Source organism: Oryctolagus cuniculus, chromosome 12 (assembly GCF_051225735.1).
Source record: "Oryctolagus cuniculus isolate XC-2025 breed Fujian yellow rabbit chromosome 12, ASM5122573v1, whole genome shotgun sequence".
Lineage (NCBI taxonomy): Eukaryota > Metazoa > Chordata > Mammalia > Lagomorpha > Leporidae > Oryctolagus > Oryctolagus cuniculus.
The window spans coordinates 93,552,268-93,567,217 of record NC_142878.1 but is presented as its reverse complement, the minus strand read 5'-3'; the positions used below and the strand labels follow the sequence as shown (position 1 = coordinate 93,567,217).

The 14,950-nt window shown below is 36.9% G+C and overlaps 1 long non-coding RNA gene across 7 annotated transcripts in view; it reads right to left on the bottom strand.

Moving 5' to 3' along the window:
* Positions 1 to 14,346, bottom strand: part of LOC149123167 (uncharacterized) — a 119,148-nt gene extending 104,802 nt beyond the window's left edge. For all 7 annotated transcript variants that reach the window (XR_016218567.1, XR_016218571.1, XR_016218568.1 and 4 more), the window contains exon 1: positions 13,936 to 14,346. This is a non-coding gene — a long non-coding RNA (uncharacterized LOC149123167). The remainder of the gene's footprint in view (positions 1 to 13,935) is intronic.
* Between the last annotated feature and the right edge of the window lie 604 nt (positions 14,347 to 14,950).

Genomic DNA, 14,950 nt, shown 5'->3' with positions numbered 1-14,950 from the left:
AGTATCTGTTAATACTAACTGATAGAATTAAAAAGGAGAGAACACCTAAGAATAATTGTGTGTTAATTACAGAGTTCAACCAATGGTACTAGAACAAAAAAATACTAAAATGGATAAAGTATTAGATTGTACATCAACCGTGTGGACAAGAGCTGATCAAGTCACTGTTTCTCATAGTGTCCATTTCACTTCAAGAGGTTTCCCCTTTGCTGCTCAGTTGGTTCTCACCAATCAGGGAGAACATATGATATTTGTCCCTTTGGGACTGGCTTAATTCACTCAGCAGGATGTTTTCCAAATTCCTGAATCTTGTTGCAAATGACTGAGTTTCGTTGTTTTTGACTGCTGTATAGTATTCGAAAGAGTACATGTCCCATAATTTCTTTATCCAGTCTACTGTTGATGGGCATTTGGGTTGGTTCCAGGTCTTAGCTATTATTGTGAATTGAGCTGCAATAAACATTAAAGTGCAGACAGCTTGTTTGTTTGCCAATTTCATTTCCTTTGGATAAATTCCAAGGAGTGGGATGGCTGGGTTGAATGGTAGGGTTATCTTCAGGTTTCTGAGGAATCTCCAGACTGACTTCCATAGTGGCTTGACCTGTTTGCATTCCCACCAACAGTGGGTTAGTGTCCCTTTTTCCCCACATCCTCACCAGCATCTGTTGTTGGTAGATTTCTGTATGTGAGCCATTCTAACCGGGGTGAGGTGAAACCTCATTGTGGTTTTGATTTGCATTTCCCTGATTGCTAGGGATCTTGAACATTTTTTCATGTGCCTGTTGGCCATTTGGATTTCCTCTTTTGAAAAATGTCTATTGAGGTCCTTGGCCCATCTCTTAAGTGGGTTGTTTGTTTTGTTTTTGTGGAGTTTCTTGATCTCTTTGTAGATTCTGGTTATTAACCCTTTATCTGTTGCATAGTTTGCAAATATATTTTCCCATTCTGTTGGTTGCCTCTTCACTTTCCTGATGTTTCTTTTGAAGTACAGAAACTTCTCAATTTGATGCAATCCCAAATGTTAATTTTGGCTTTGACTGGCTGTGCTTCTGGGGTGTTTTCCAAGAAGTCATTGCCGGTACCTATATCTTGCAGGGTTTTTCCAATGCTCTCTAATAATTTGATGGTGTCAGGTTGTAGATTTAAGTCTTTAATCCATGTTGAGTGAATTTTTGTGTATGGTGCAAGGTAGGGGTCTTGCTTCATGATTCTGCACATGGAAATCCAATTTTCCCAACACCATTTATTGAATAGACTGTCCTTACTCCAGGGATTGGTTTTGGATCCTTGATCAAATATGAGTTGGCTGTAGATGTTTGGGTTGATTTCTGGTGTTTCAATTCTGTTCCATTGGTCTATCCATCTGTTTCTGTACCAGTACCATGCTGTTTTGATAACAACTGCCCTGTAGTATGTCCTGAAATCTGGTATTGTCATGCCTCCAGCTTTGTTTTTGTTGTACAAGATTGCTTTAGCTATTCGAGCTGACTTACCTCAAACGGTAGAGTTAGAAACATACCAGGGGATTCCAATTCAATCCCACCAAGGTGGCATATACCAATGCCTTCTCACTAGTCCCAGTGATCAATTTCTGTTCGCAATTGATCATAAGGATAGGACTAAGAACCAAAGGGATCACATAAACAAGAATAGTGTCTGCAAATACTAGCTGATAGAAAAAAAAGGGAGAGAATGATCCATCATGGGAAGTGAGATACACCACAGACCCACAGAATGGAAGATGTCCTAAACAGCACTCTGACCTCAGAATCAGCCCTTAAGGCATGCGGATCCGGCTGAAAAGCCCATGAGAGTATTTCAGGCATGGAAAGCCAAGACACTCTGGGGGGGGGGGGGACCTAAAAAAAGATCTCCGCAAGTGAGATCCCAGTGGAAAGAACAGGTCATCAAAGAAGGAGGTACCTTTCTCTGAAGGGAGGAGAGAACTTCCACTTTGACCATGGCCTTGTCTAAATATGATCAGAGTCGGTGAAGTCAGGGGGCTTCCATAGCCTTGGCAGCTCATGACAAGAGCCTAGGGTGATTACTGAGGCCATAAACAAGAGTGTCAATTTGTTAAGTCAACAACAGGAGTACACTGTACACTTACTCCTCATGTAGGATCTCTGTCCTTAGTGTGCTGTACATTGAGATTGAATGCTATAACTAGTACTCAAACAGTATTTTTCACTTTATGTTTCTGTGTGGGAGCAAACTGTTGAAATCTTTACTTAATGTATGCTAAACTGATCTTCTGTATATAAAGAGAATCGAAAATGAATCTTGATGTGAATGGAAGGGGAGAGGGAGTGGATAAGGGGAGGGATGCGGGTGGGAGGGACATTATGCGGGTAAGCCATTGTAATCTATAAGCTGTACTTTGGAAATTTATATTCATTAAACAAAAGTTAAAAAAATAAAAATAAAATAAAAATAAAATAAAAAGGAGAGAACAACCCAAGATGGGAAGTGGGATACACAGCAGACTCATAGAATGGCAGATGTCCTAAACAGCACTCTGGCCTCAGACTCAGCCCTTAAGGTTTTAGATATGGCTAAAAAGCCCATGAGAGTATTTCAGACATGGAAAGCCAAGACACTCTGGCAAAAAAAAAAAAAAGACCTAAATGAAAGATCTCTGTGAGTGAGATCCCAGTGGAAAGAATGGGGTCATCAAAGAAGGAGGTACCTTTCTCTGAAGGGAGGAGAGAACTTCCACTTTCACTATGGCCTTGTCTAAATAAAATCAGAGGTGGTGAACTCAAGGGGCTTCCATAGCCTTGACAGCTCATGGCAAGAGCCTCGGGTGATTACTGACGTCATAAATTAGACTGTCAATTGTTAAGTCAACAACAGGATTCACTGTGCACTTACTCTGCATGTGGGATCTCTGTCCTTAATGTGTTGTACTATGTGAATTCATGGTAAAACTACTACTAAAACAGTACTCTATACTTTGTGTTTCTGTGTATGTGCAAATTGTTGAAATCTCTCCTTAGCATATACTAAATTGATCTTCTGTATATAAAAATAATTGAAAAAATGAATCTTGATGTGAATGGAATGGGAGAGGGAGTGGGAGATGGGATGGTTGTGGGTGGGAGGGAGGTTATGGGTGGGAGGGAAAGCCTCTATAATCCAAAAGTTGTACTTTGGACATTTATATTTATGAAATAAAAGTTAAAAATAAATAAATAAACTTAAGTTTAATTAAGGAAATTATAAAAAGTTTTCTATAATAATAATAACATCTCTGAATAGAGCAATACTGAGGAAGAACATTAAATGAGGAATAATGTGTTCAAACGAAAGATCAGCAACAAACGTCTTCATTGCTAAAATCTATAAAATAAAAAAAAACACCAATTTTTTGAAAAGTATCATACAAATTGTTAGGGAGGTAACTTTTCCAAACTCATTATATGAGGCCAGTTTTTCCTAAAGTGACCTGTTAGATGCAAGATCTCTGTTTATCTCTGATTCTCTTTTTTCAAATAAAAACTTACAAAGCAGAGTCCCTGCTGAATATAATGCAACACTGTCATCCTAATAGAATTTATATTAGAATATCTGTGCAAAATTTGATAGTAATTGAATCCAGTTTGGAATCCAAAAAAAATCCAATTTTTTGAAAACTATTATACAAATTGTTAGGGAGCAACTTTTCCAAACTTATTAGATGAGGCCAGTTTTTCCTAAAGTGACCTGATAGATGCAAGATCTCTGCTTATCTCTGATTCTCTTTTTTCAAATAAAAACTTACAAAGCAGAGTTCCTGCTGAATATAATGCAACACTGTCATCCTAATAGAATTTATATTAGAATATCTGTGCAAAATTTGACAGTAATTGAATCCAGCTTGGAATCCAAAAATAAATAAATAAATAAAATGGTCAGATATCATAATCAAGTCAGATGTAATATAGAAACAGGGAAAATATGAATGTAATTCATAATTCCAATAATTCACATCAATCAAAAATAAACATCAGTATAATAAACTAGATGCAGAAAACATTTTGTATAAAATTATACATTCACTTATGAGAAGTAAATTGAGCAGAACACTTAGAGATTGCATATACTTCAATTACAAAACCCTTGCATTTGAGGAACCTGAGCCAGATTCTATTGAATGCCAACAAAATGAAAGCATTTACCCTATAATTGGAACCATAAAATGATGCACATTTTTCATTTTTTACTTCTTTTTTTTTTTTTTTTTTTTTTTTTTTTTTTTTTTTTTTTTTTACAGGCAGAGTGGACAGTGAGAGAGAGAGAGACAGAGAGAGAAAGGTCTTCCTTTGCCGTTGGTTCACCCTCCAATGGCCGCCGCTGCAGCCGGCGCACCGCGCTGATCCTGGCAGGAGCCAGGAGCCAGGTGCTTTTCCTGGTCTCCCATGGGGTGCAGGGCCCAAGCACCTGGGCCATCCTCCACTGCACTCCCTGGCCATAGCAGAGAGCTGGCCTGGAAGAGGGGCAACCGGGACAGAATCCGGCGCCCCAACCGGGACTAGAACCCGGTGTGCCGGCGCCGCAAGGTGGAGGATTAGCCTATTGAGCCACGGCGCCGGCTCATTTTTTACTTCTATATTCAATACTGCAATGTAAGGTCTAGGCAAAACAAAAAGAAAAGGGAAGGAAATAAAAGACACAGATATAGAAAAGAAGAAATTGAAATTATTTATTTTTCCAGATGATTTTATTCTATTTATATGGAAATGCAACGAGTTCAACAACAGGCCACCTGAACTGGTAAATGGACTGGTAGATTTGTAGGATACAAAGTAAGCACAAAAAATCAGAATAAGTTTTATATACCTATACTATTGTGAACCCACTGAAAAAATAAATTAAAGAAGAAATTAAATTCACAATAAGAAATAAAATACCCTGGATAAATTTGACTTGTGATGTAAAATGCCTCTACAGCCACAATTCTAAAGCCATGATAAAGAATCTGAGATCAAAAGACCGCTCATATTCACAGATTGAAATACTTTCTAATATTTCCATATTATCCAAGTTAATTTACAGACACAATATGTTTTCCATCAAAATCAATGGAATTCATCATGTATCTAGAAAAATAAACCTAAACCTCATATCTTCACATATATTAAAAAATGTTCCACATAGAAAAGTAACTCTTGAGAAACAGAACACGTCTGGGGTTACAACAAATGAGTTCAATACATACCATAGAAGTATGGTAAACCCTGGCATAAAAACTGATGAATAGACCAGTGTAAGAGGATAGAGGCTCCCAAAAAGAAATACAGATACATACAGACAATGGATCTTTTACAAAGCTAACAAAAATACACTAGAAAAGGTATAGTCTATTCAGTAAATTGTCCAGAGGCAACGGGATATCCATATGGACATGACTAAACCCAGATGACCACCCCTCTTTTCCTATACAAAGTCAACTGAAAGTGAGTCATGGATGTAAATGTAAGAACTCAAACTTACAAAATATAGAGAAAACTATAAGGCATTGACATAAGCAATGGCTTCTTGATAAGATACCCTAAGAACAGGCAATAAAAAACTAATAGAGAAACCTTATATCAAACTAAGAAGATAATTCACAACAAAGAAGACAAAGAAGACAAACAAAGAAGACATCAGAGTGAAGATAAAACCCCTCTTAACTCCTATAAAACCAGCATCACTTTAATTCTAAAACCAGGTATATGCACAAAGCAAACTAAGACCAATATATTTGATAAATACAGATGCAAAAAATCCTCAAAATACTTGCTAATCAAACATAACAACACATTAGAAATATAACTCACCCAGACCAAGTGGGAATACACTAGATAAAATATGTCCTTGATAAAAACCTTGAACTGGGAATAGAAGGAATATTCATGAACACATTCAAGGTAGTTTATGACAAACACAGAGCCACCATCAAATTGTGTGGGTAAATTGGAAGCATTTCCACTAAGATCTCCAAGGATGCTCACCCCCATAATTGCTATTCAATATAGTTCTAGAAGGCTTACTGAGAGCCACCAGCAAGCAAAATCCAAGCAAAGGGATACAAATTGGAAAGGTTGAAGTCAAATTATTACTGTTGACAGAAGATATGATTTTATATATAGGGAAGCCAAAAGACTCCACCAAGAGACTATTGGAACTCAAGAGAGGTTGGTAAATTTGCAAGATAAAATCAATACACAAAATCCAATAGCATTTGTATAAAAAGACAATGCTATGGCTGAGAAAGGACATGCAAGATCAGTTCAATTCACAATAGCCAAACAAATGGGAATAAATTTAAATAAAGAGGTCAAATATCTCTACAATGATAATTACAAAACATTTTTAAAATAAATAGGAGAACATAAAAACGGAAATATCTGTCATGTTCATGGATTAGAATAATTAATATAATCAAAATGTCCATACTACTGAAAGCAATTTACATGTTCAATATGATCCCAATCAAAATAGCAATGACATTCTTCTGAAAAAAAATGATAGAAAAAATGATGCTAAAATTCATATGGAAGCCCAAGAGATCCTGAATAGCTAGAGCAAACTTAAAGAATAAAACAAAGCCAGAGGCACTGCAATATCAAATTTCATGACAACTACAGGTCAGTTAGAATCAAAAAAAGCCTAATACTGGCACAAAAATAGACATGTAGACCAATGGACTGGAGTAGAAATTCCAGAATGTAATACACTCGTGTACAACCAACCGATCTTTGACAAAGGAGCCAAAATCAATGCCTGAAAAAAAGGTACTCTTCAACAAATGTTACTGGAAAACTTGGATTCTGCATGTAGAAGTATGAAACAAGACCACCACCTTACAATTTATACAGAAATGAACTATAGATGGATCAATGATATAAAACAATAGCCTGATAACATCAAATTACTAGATGAAAATATTGGGAAACTCAGCAAGACATTGGCATACACACGGAATTCTTGTTAAATACCCCAGAATGATAGGCAATCAAAGCAAAAATAAACAAATAGGATTGCATTAAGCTAAGATGCTTATGCACTGCAAAAGAATTGCTCAACATATTGTAGAGGCATCCAAGAGAACAGGAGAAAATATTTGCAAATCTTGCAATGGTTAAAGGTCTAATATCCAGAATCTACAAAGAGTTCAAGTAATCCAGAACAACAAAAACAACAAAAATCCTGTCAAGCAATGGGCAAAGGACAAAACAGATATTTTTGAAGGATGACATTCAAATGGTCAACAGAAACATTTAAAAATACTCAGGATCATTAGCCATCAGGAAATGCAAATCAAAAGGATGATGAGGGTGAAACCTCTCCCCAATTAGAGTGGCTATCTTTCAAAAATTATAAAACAATAAATGTTAGCAAATACATGGGTGATAAAATACTATAATCCACTGCTGGTTAAATTGCAAAAGAGTACAACCATTATGGAACACAGTCTGGTAATTTTTCAGTAATCTGAAAATTGTTCTACCATATACACAGCCATCCCACTCCTAAAAATTTACCCAAATGGAATGAAATCAGCATAAGGAAGACTTGTCTGCACCTTATGGTTATTGCAGATCAATAGCTAACATCTGACATCAACCTAGAGATTCATCAACTGAATAATGGTTAAAGAAAATGTGGTATATATACACTATGTAAAACTACTCAGCTATATAAATTAATAAGATCTTGTCTTTTACAACAAAGTATATGCATATGGAAGCCATTATTCTCAGTCAAATAAACCAGCACAAAATAAACAAATAAACAAAGCACAAAGAAACAAAGCACAAAAATGCAATGTTGAGTTTTGGTTATTGCTTACAATCCTTGTCTATACTCTTGATAAACAGTGATTTTTCTACTTGTTCCATTCAATTCTTTATTTGGTGCAGAGTTAAGCTTGTGATTATAAAATAAATCAAAATTATGCAATTATGGATATAAAAAGAAACAATAAGAGAGGAAGGAGGACAGAGGGTCAGAGCATGGGCAGGAGGGAGGTTAGGGTGGGAAATATTATGCTCTTAAGTCTGTGTATATGAAATACATGAAATTTGTTCACCTTATATGAATAAAATTATTTTAATACCCCAGTAGACTGGGATAACGTATTTGCCAATTCTGCATTTCATGAAGAACTGAAATTCAGAATACATATGAAACTGCTGAAATTATGCACAAATACATCTAAGAATTGGGAAAGGATCTGAACAGGCATTTCTGTAAAGAAATACCCATGGTCAACAAAAATGGGAAAACATGCCATATAATTATTATATAGGAAAATGCAAATCAAAAGACACTAGGTGTCACCTCACTAACAAATGCTAGTGGGGTATGAAGAAAATTAAACTTTAATAAGTTATTGGAGCCTGCACTGTTGTGTAGCAATTAAAGCCGCCACCTGCAGTGCCAAAATCCCGTATGGGGACTTGAGTCCCAGTTGCTCCACTTCTGATCCAGCTCTCTTCTGTGGCCTGGGAAATCAGTGGAAGGTGGCCCAAGTCTTTAGGCCTCTGCTCCCACATGGGAGACCCAGGAGGAAGCTTCTGGTTCCTGGCTTTGTTTTGGCCCAGCTCTAGCCATTGCAGCCATTTGGGGAGTGAACCAGTGGATGGAAGATCTCTCTCTCTCTCTTTCTATCTGTAACTATGACTTTCAAATAAATAAATATTTTAAAATATAAGATATTGATAAGAATGCAAGTTAGCCTGAGCATTATGAAGACTTAGTATGGCCATCCCTCAAAAAATGAGAATGGATAAACCTCTCCAACCATTGTGTATGTATCAAAAGGAAATTCAATCTGCATGCAAAAGAGATTTCTGCTTTCTGTTTTGACTACAGCAGTATTCATAGTAGTAAATATTTGGAACCAACCTAGGAATCTATCAATGTGTTACAGGTTTTCCAATCCTAATTCAGTGATTAAAAAGGATTGAAATATTATTTGCTTCAAAATGGGTGGAACTGGAGATCCTTAAGTGAAGTAAGACTGGCATAGGAAGAAATAAATTTCACATGTTCTCTGATATATGGGTTTCTAAAAAATGGTGGATATAAATATAAATGTTTTTAATTAGGATGGGAAGATTCATTACTGGAGATACTGGGTGGTATGATAACAGATATAGAAACAGAGTTAGAAAGGACGAACCAGTTGCAGTGTTCCATAATACAGTGTTGTGACTTTAGTTCATGATAAGATACACTGTATAAGAAATTGGAATGGGGGAGCTTGTAGGCCTTAAACACAAAATAAGCAAGGAAAATCCTCATTTTCTAGATTGATTAAATTATGTTGTGTATGTACTCAAATGCTTCACTGTATCCTGTAATAATATACAAGTAGTGTTAATCAAAGACTGAGCAAAATTTTAAAAATCAGAACTGTCTCTATATTCTATCAATGAACTATCTGTAATATGTGCTTAACAAACGACATCATTTACAAAGCATAAGGAAGTAATAAGGCAATAATCTCCAGTCCTGCTAAGGATTATTTAAATAATCTTAAAATCTAAAAATCAAGGTTGCCTTTCCCATTGAACTTTCTGCTCATCCCTTGCATGACTTTCTGATATTCTATGAATGCCATTGTTGCAAAGCTAAACTTGAACCTAAATGGAAGAATAGTTGTAAGGTTTTAATATGTATTTATTTACTTGAAAGGAGGAGGGACAGTAGTGGATAGATCTTCCATCCACTAGTTCACTTGTCAATGTTTGCAAAACCTGGGACTGGTTCCAGTTTAATCTAGGAGCCAGGAACACCTTTTGTATCTCCAATGTAGGCAGAAGGTACATGAGTACTTAAGACATCATCAAATGCCCCTCAGATACATTGTAGCAAGAATCTGGATTGGAAGTGGGGAATGGCCAGGACCTGAATGAGGACGATAAATATGAGATGAGGGCATCCCAAGTCATGGCTTAACTCACTGCTCATGACCCCATCCCTTTATACTGTTTCATTCATTCTTAATACTGTTGTCAAATTACAGGCATGATGTTCAAACTTGGATCCGTGTATTTCAGTTTAAAAAAAGGCTTAGGGTAACTGTTAAGATTAATAAAACTGTATTCCACAATTGAGGACCCGGGTGCATTTCCTGATTCTGATCCTAACTCCAGCTTCCAATTAAAGCAGACCCTGGGAAGTCATGATGATGTCTCAAGACATGTGGTTTGTGCCACCCACATGGAAAACCTGAAGTGAGTTACCTGCTCTCAGGTTTAGATCTGATCCCTCCCTGGAAGATGTGAACATTTGCAAAGTGAACTTGTGAATAGGAGCTCTTTCTCTCATTCATTGTCTCTTGTTTTCTATCAAGTCAATTTTAGAAAATAATTCATTAGACATAAAGAGCAACATAGTCTTGGAAGTCATCCAAGTAAAGAAAAGACTGAAAGCAAATGGAGGTATAGCAAAATATTTATATTCTTTATTCCAATGTAACCTAACAGATAATATTATCATTTTAATAAAAGCTTAACAATAAACAGTGTTGTTACAGTTTCTGATCATTAAAAATAATGACAGAAATTATATAAACAATAGGAGTAAAGAGTTGAGAACATTCTTTTATAAGATATCTGAGCTTCCAAAGAAATAGTGTTCCAAACCAATTTTATGTGCTAAATACATTACATTTTTGTGAACTTAAGATACATATGTACAGATTTCAAAAGTAAAATAGAATGAAGATATAAAATGATTAAATAGAAAATATGCAGAAACATGGTCCATTATAACACCATTACATTGAAGCCTGGAAAAGCAATATGCACTTCAGGTTAATCAGGATTTGTGTCAGAAAATTTAAAAGGGTTACACAGTGAGATGAGCAGATCATTTTCTATGAGGATAGTACAGTGTTTCATATCAGTGTTCATAGATAGAGCATCAGAATATTTAAGAAAAATGCTTACAAAACTGCAAGGATTGCCCAGTGTTTATCAGAACAAATAAATACAATGGCATAAATACCCAACCAGGGGTAATTAATAGTTATCCATATGTCATTGTGCAGGTACATCAGCTAACACTAGATGGAGAAAATAAATAAATAAGGTCACTTCAAGTGTTGAAAAAGCACAAAAATCAGTACAAATGGAAGAAAAGATAGACAATCCATTTTAACTATCAATGTTTCCTACAGAAGCACAGTCTATACACAATCTATAACATGACAGCATTTTGCCATAATGTAACAAAAAAGGCCAAGAATTAGCAGATGAGGAACAAAAATCAAGAAAGATATTGTCACAAATACCAAACAAAGCTAGCAAAACTCATGGTTTAGAGAAACAGAAAGTAAGCAAACAAAAACATCAAAGAACCAGGACTTCCCTCTTGGGGGCAGAAGTAGAAGAGATTGGGAAAATACCTGAACTGACCAAGGCCCCTATATTTTCCTGAATATTAGTTCTATGGATGTTAACATTCTTATTCAAATTTAGCAGAAAACAAAGATGTCAACAATTGTCTTCCTTTCAGGTTTTATTACTGTATATTAGGGATCTATGCAAGAGTATATATGTCTAACATGAAATCATGGCACATAATTTCTAAACTGGTGTACTAAGTGCAATTGAAAGGAAGCAACCTATTTATCCCACAGTATCAAGGGACACCAAACTCAGGTTCCCAGACTTTGGGGATCACTCTCAGGAGATGCAGACTAAGGGGATTCACTCTCAGGAACTAAGACAATCCTCAGCAGCCAGAACATTTAATTCCGAGAGTTCTACACTTTTTACTTTTCCCTCCCAACAGTTTGCATTGGCTCCCTCCTCCAAGGTCTTAATCCTCACCAGAAACCAAACACTTAAAATCAGTTTAAGTCTGTGACCTGTGCAGTCATTTTCGTGATCACTAACACCAAATGTGTGTTGTTTGCTTAATATCAAACAACACATCTATAACACCTATGACTTACCAACAGTTCAATTCTGACATTATATAGAGTTAGTAGACATAATGGATGACGATTTTAGCGTCAACACATCCCAGGCATATACCAATGAAAAGCATGTATTTGTACATGTACCAATGCCATCTCACTAGTCCCAGTGATCAATTTCTGTTCACAATTGATCGTAATGATAGGACTAAGAACCAAAGGGATCACATAAACAAGACTAGTGTCTGCAAATACTAGCTGATAGAATCAAAAAGGGAGAGAATGATCCAACATGGGAAGTGAGATACACAGCAGACCCATAGAATGGCAAATGTCCTAACAGCACTCTGGCCTCAGAATCAGCCCTTAAGGCATGAGGATCCGGCTGAAATGCCCATGAGAGTATTTCAGGCATGGAAAGCCAAGACACTCTGGGGGAAAAAAAAACCTAAATGAAAGATCTCCACGAGTGAGATCCCAGTGGAAAGAATGGGTCATCAAAGAAGGAGGTACCTTTCTCTGAAGGGAGGAGAGAACTTCCACTTTGACCATGGCCTTGTCTAAATATGATCAGAGTCGGTGAAGTCAGGGGGCTTCCATAGCCTTGGCAGCTCATGACAAGAGCCTAGGGTGATTACTGAGGCCATAAACAAGAGTGTCAATTTGTTAAATCAACAACAGGAGTCACTGTGCACTTACTCCTCATGTAGGATCTCTGTCCTTAGTGTGCTGTACATTGAGATTGAATGCGTTAGTACTCAAACAGTATTTTTCACTTTATGTTTCTGTGTGGGAGCAAACTGTTGAAATCTTTACTTAATGTATGCTAAACTGATCTTCTGTATATAAAGAGAATCGAAAATGAATCTTGATGTGAATGGAAGGGGAGAGGGAGTGGATAAGGGGAGGGCTGCGGGTGGGAGGGATGTTATGGGGGGAAGCCATTGTAATCCATAAGCTGTACTTTGGAAATTTATATTCATTAAATAAAAGTTAAAAAGAAAAAGAAAAGCATGTATTTGATTTTCTGGCTCCAGTCAAAATTACGAAGTTATCCAGAGATCCCCTTTAAAGCTATCTTATTTGCATGAGCTTAGCTATGGCCTGAAATTTGTGTATTAGACAGAATCATAGCCACTCATATTGCCCATGAAATATCTGAGTCTTAAAATCAAAGGTACAGGAATTGAGGAGAAAAGAATTTTTTTCTTTTACCAGTCACAAATGAACTCTCAAATTTATAAACCATTTTATAGCCAGCAGAATCTGATATTCTGAGATATTCTCAAATGCTACAAGCTATCATTTGACTAAACCAAATTTGGATGCATAATGAAACTACTGTGTGTTCAACAGTTTATTTGATTCTCAGTTCTCACACCAGTTAGCTTGGGGTTGGGGAGTGAAGAATGATTGGCCTTTACAAAGATTTTACTCTCCACACAAGGGTGTGAAGGCATTTAATCCCAATTAGGAGAGATTAATCATTGGGAACAGGTGGGACCCTAATGACGTGATTAGGTTAAATCAATTCATGTGATTATTGAGTGACTGCTTATTCCCAGGTGTGTGCTATAGAAACTACTTCATATTTGAACCTCCTGCAATTTCATTATTTGGTCATATGGTCTCTGTGCCACCCAAACCTCTGCCAACAAGATGACCATCAACAGATACTGCCCTCCGACCTTGGACCCAACCCATGAGACAAATACCATTTCTTTCTAAATTACTGAGTCTGTACTATTCTGTTATTAGCATCAAACAAAACCTGACTCAGAACCTAGGAAGAGCCGTGCTGACAGGACTGAATTGTAAACTAGTGACCTCGTTTCTCAACCAAAGGATATCAGATCACATGTGGAAGTTCATTTCTCCATGTGGATTCTGTAATCACCATCAATTTGGAAAGCTGTGCGGCCCCACGGCTCACACAAACCCTTTTCCTTTAGACACAGGACAGGACACCAGGGTCCTGGCTACTGGCCCAGCTCACCTCCTGTGACCATAGAATACTGGTCTCTGACACTCACCACTTTCCAGCTTCCAACGAGTCCCAGCATCCTCCTGAGGGCTCCTGAGAGTGGTGAGGGAAGTTCACAGAGCAGCAATGGGTGAAACACCTGAGACCTCTCTCAGGAACAAACCCAGAAAGCCTAACATTGGGATGCCAGAAAAGAAGATGCTGTGTGGTTCAGCAGTGTTGCCTTTGAACACCTGATTTTAAAGTCTGCCCTAACAATGAGCATGCATAACATCAGAGAACACACAGCCAATCCAAATGCTCCTAGCTTGAGGGCCGTAGCTTGGGGTTGTGGCAGGTGGGGGCAGAGAGGAACTCTGCTTGGTCTCAGGTCTGAAACTGCCTCATCTTTGCAGCTTGATCCTCCCAACAGCAGGGGCCGCTCTCACCTCCCTGATGATCATGACATCAGAGCACTGTCCCTCCCTCCTTTTGCCAGGACCCTATTAAAATCTTGTGACCCTTGGACTTTCAATAATGGCCTCATGTGTAACAGAATGCTGAATCTTTCCGGTATTCTGGGTCTTTATCTGGGTTTTTATATTATTTATATTCTTGGCTCTTTTTTAAGGTCATTTGACTTTTTTTTTTTAAAAAATTGACTCCAGGACTATTTTAAGATACTAAAAAAATACATTACATAGATTGACCTCTCTTTCTCTTGTTTCCATTACAGATATTCACTTGTAGTTCTGTATTCTGTAATTTAATATTGTTGTCTGTTTCATTCTTACTGGCATGTCATAACACATTGGGTTTATATATTGATCTTATACACAGTAATCCTGCATAATTCTCTGGTCAGTTTTTATTTGTTTTGAATTTTAAGGGATTATCTCCGTATATAATAGTTTAATTAACATTTATTGATGGTTTTGCTGCTTAAAAGCATATCCTTATACATAAAATTTTCTCTTTTTTAAATTTCCTAACTGCACATCTAGGACATTATTGAAGACAGAAAATAAAAGGAGAGCGTCTTGTACAGCTGTGTTCCAAGGGAAATAGCTTTCAGTGTTCTATGA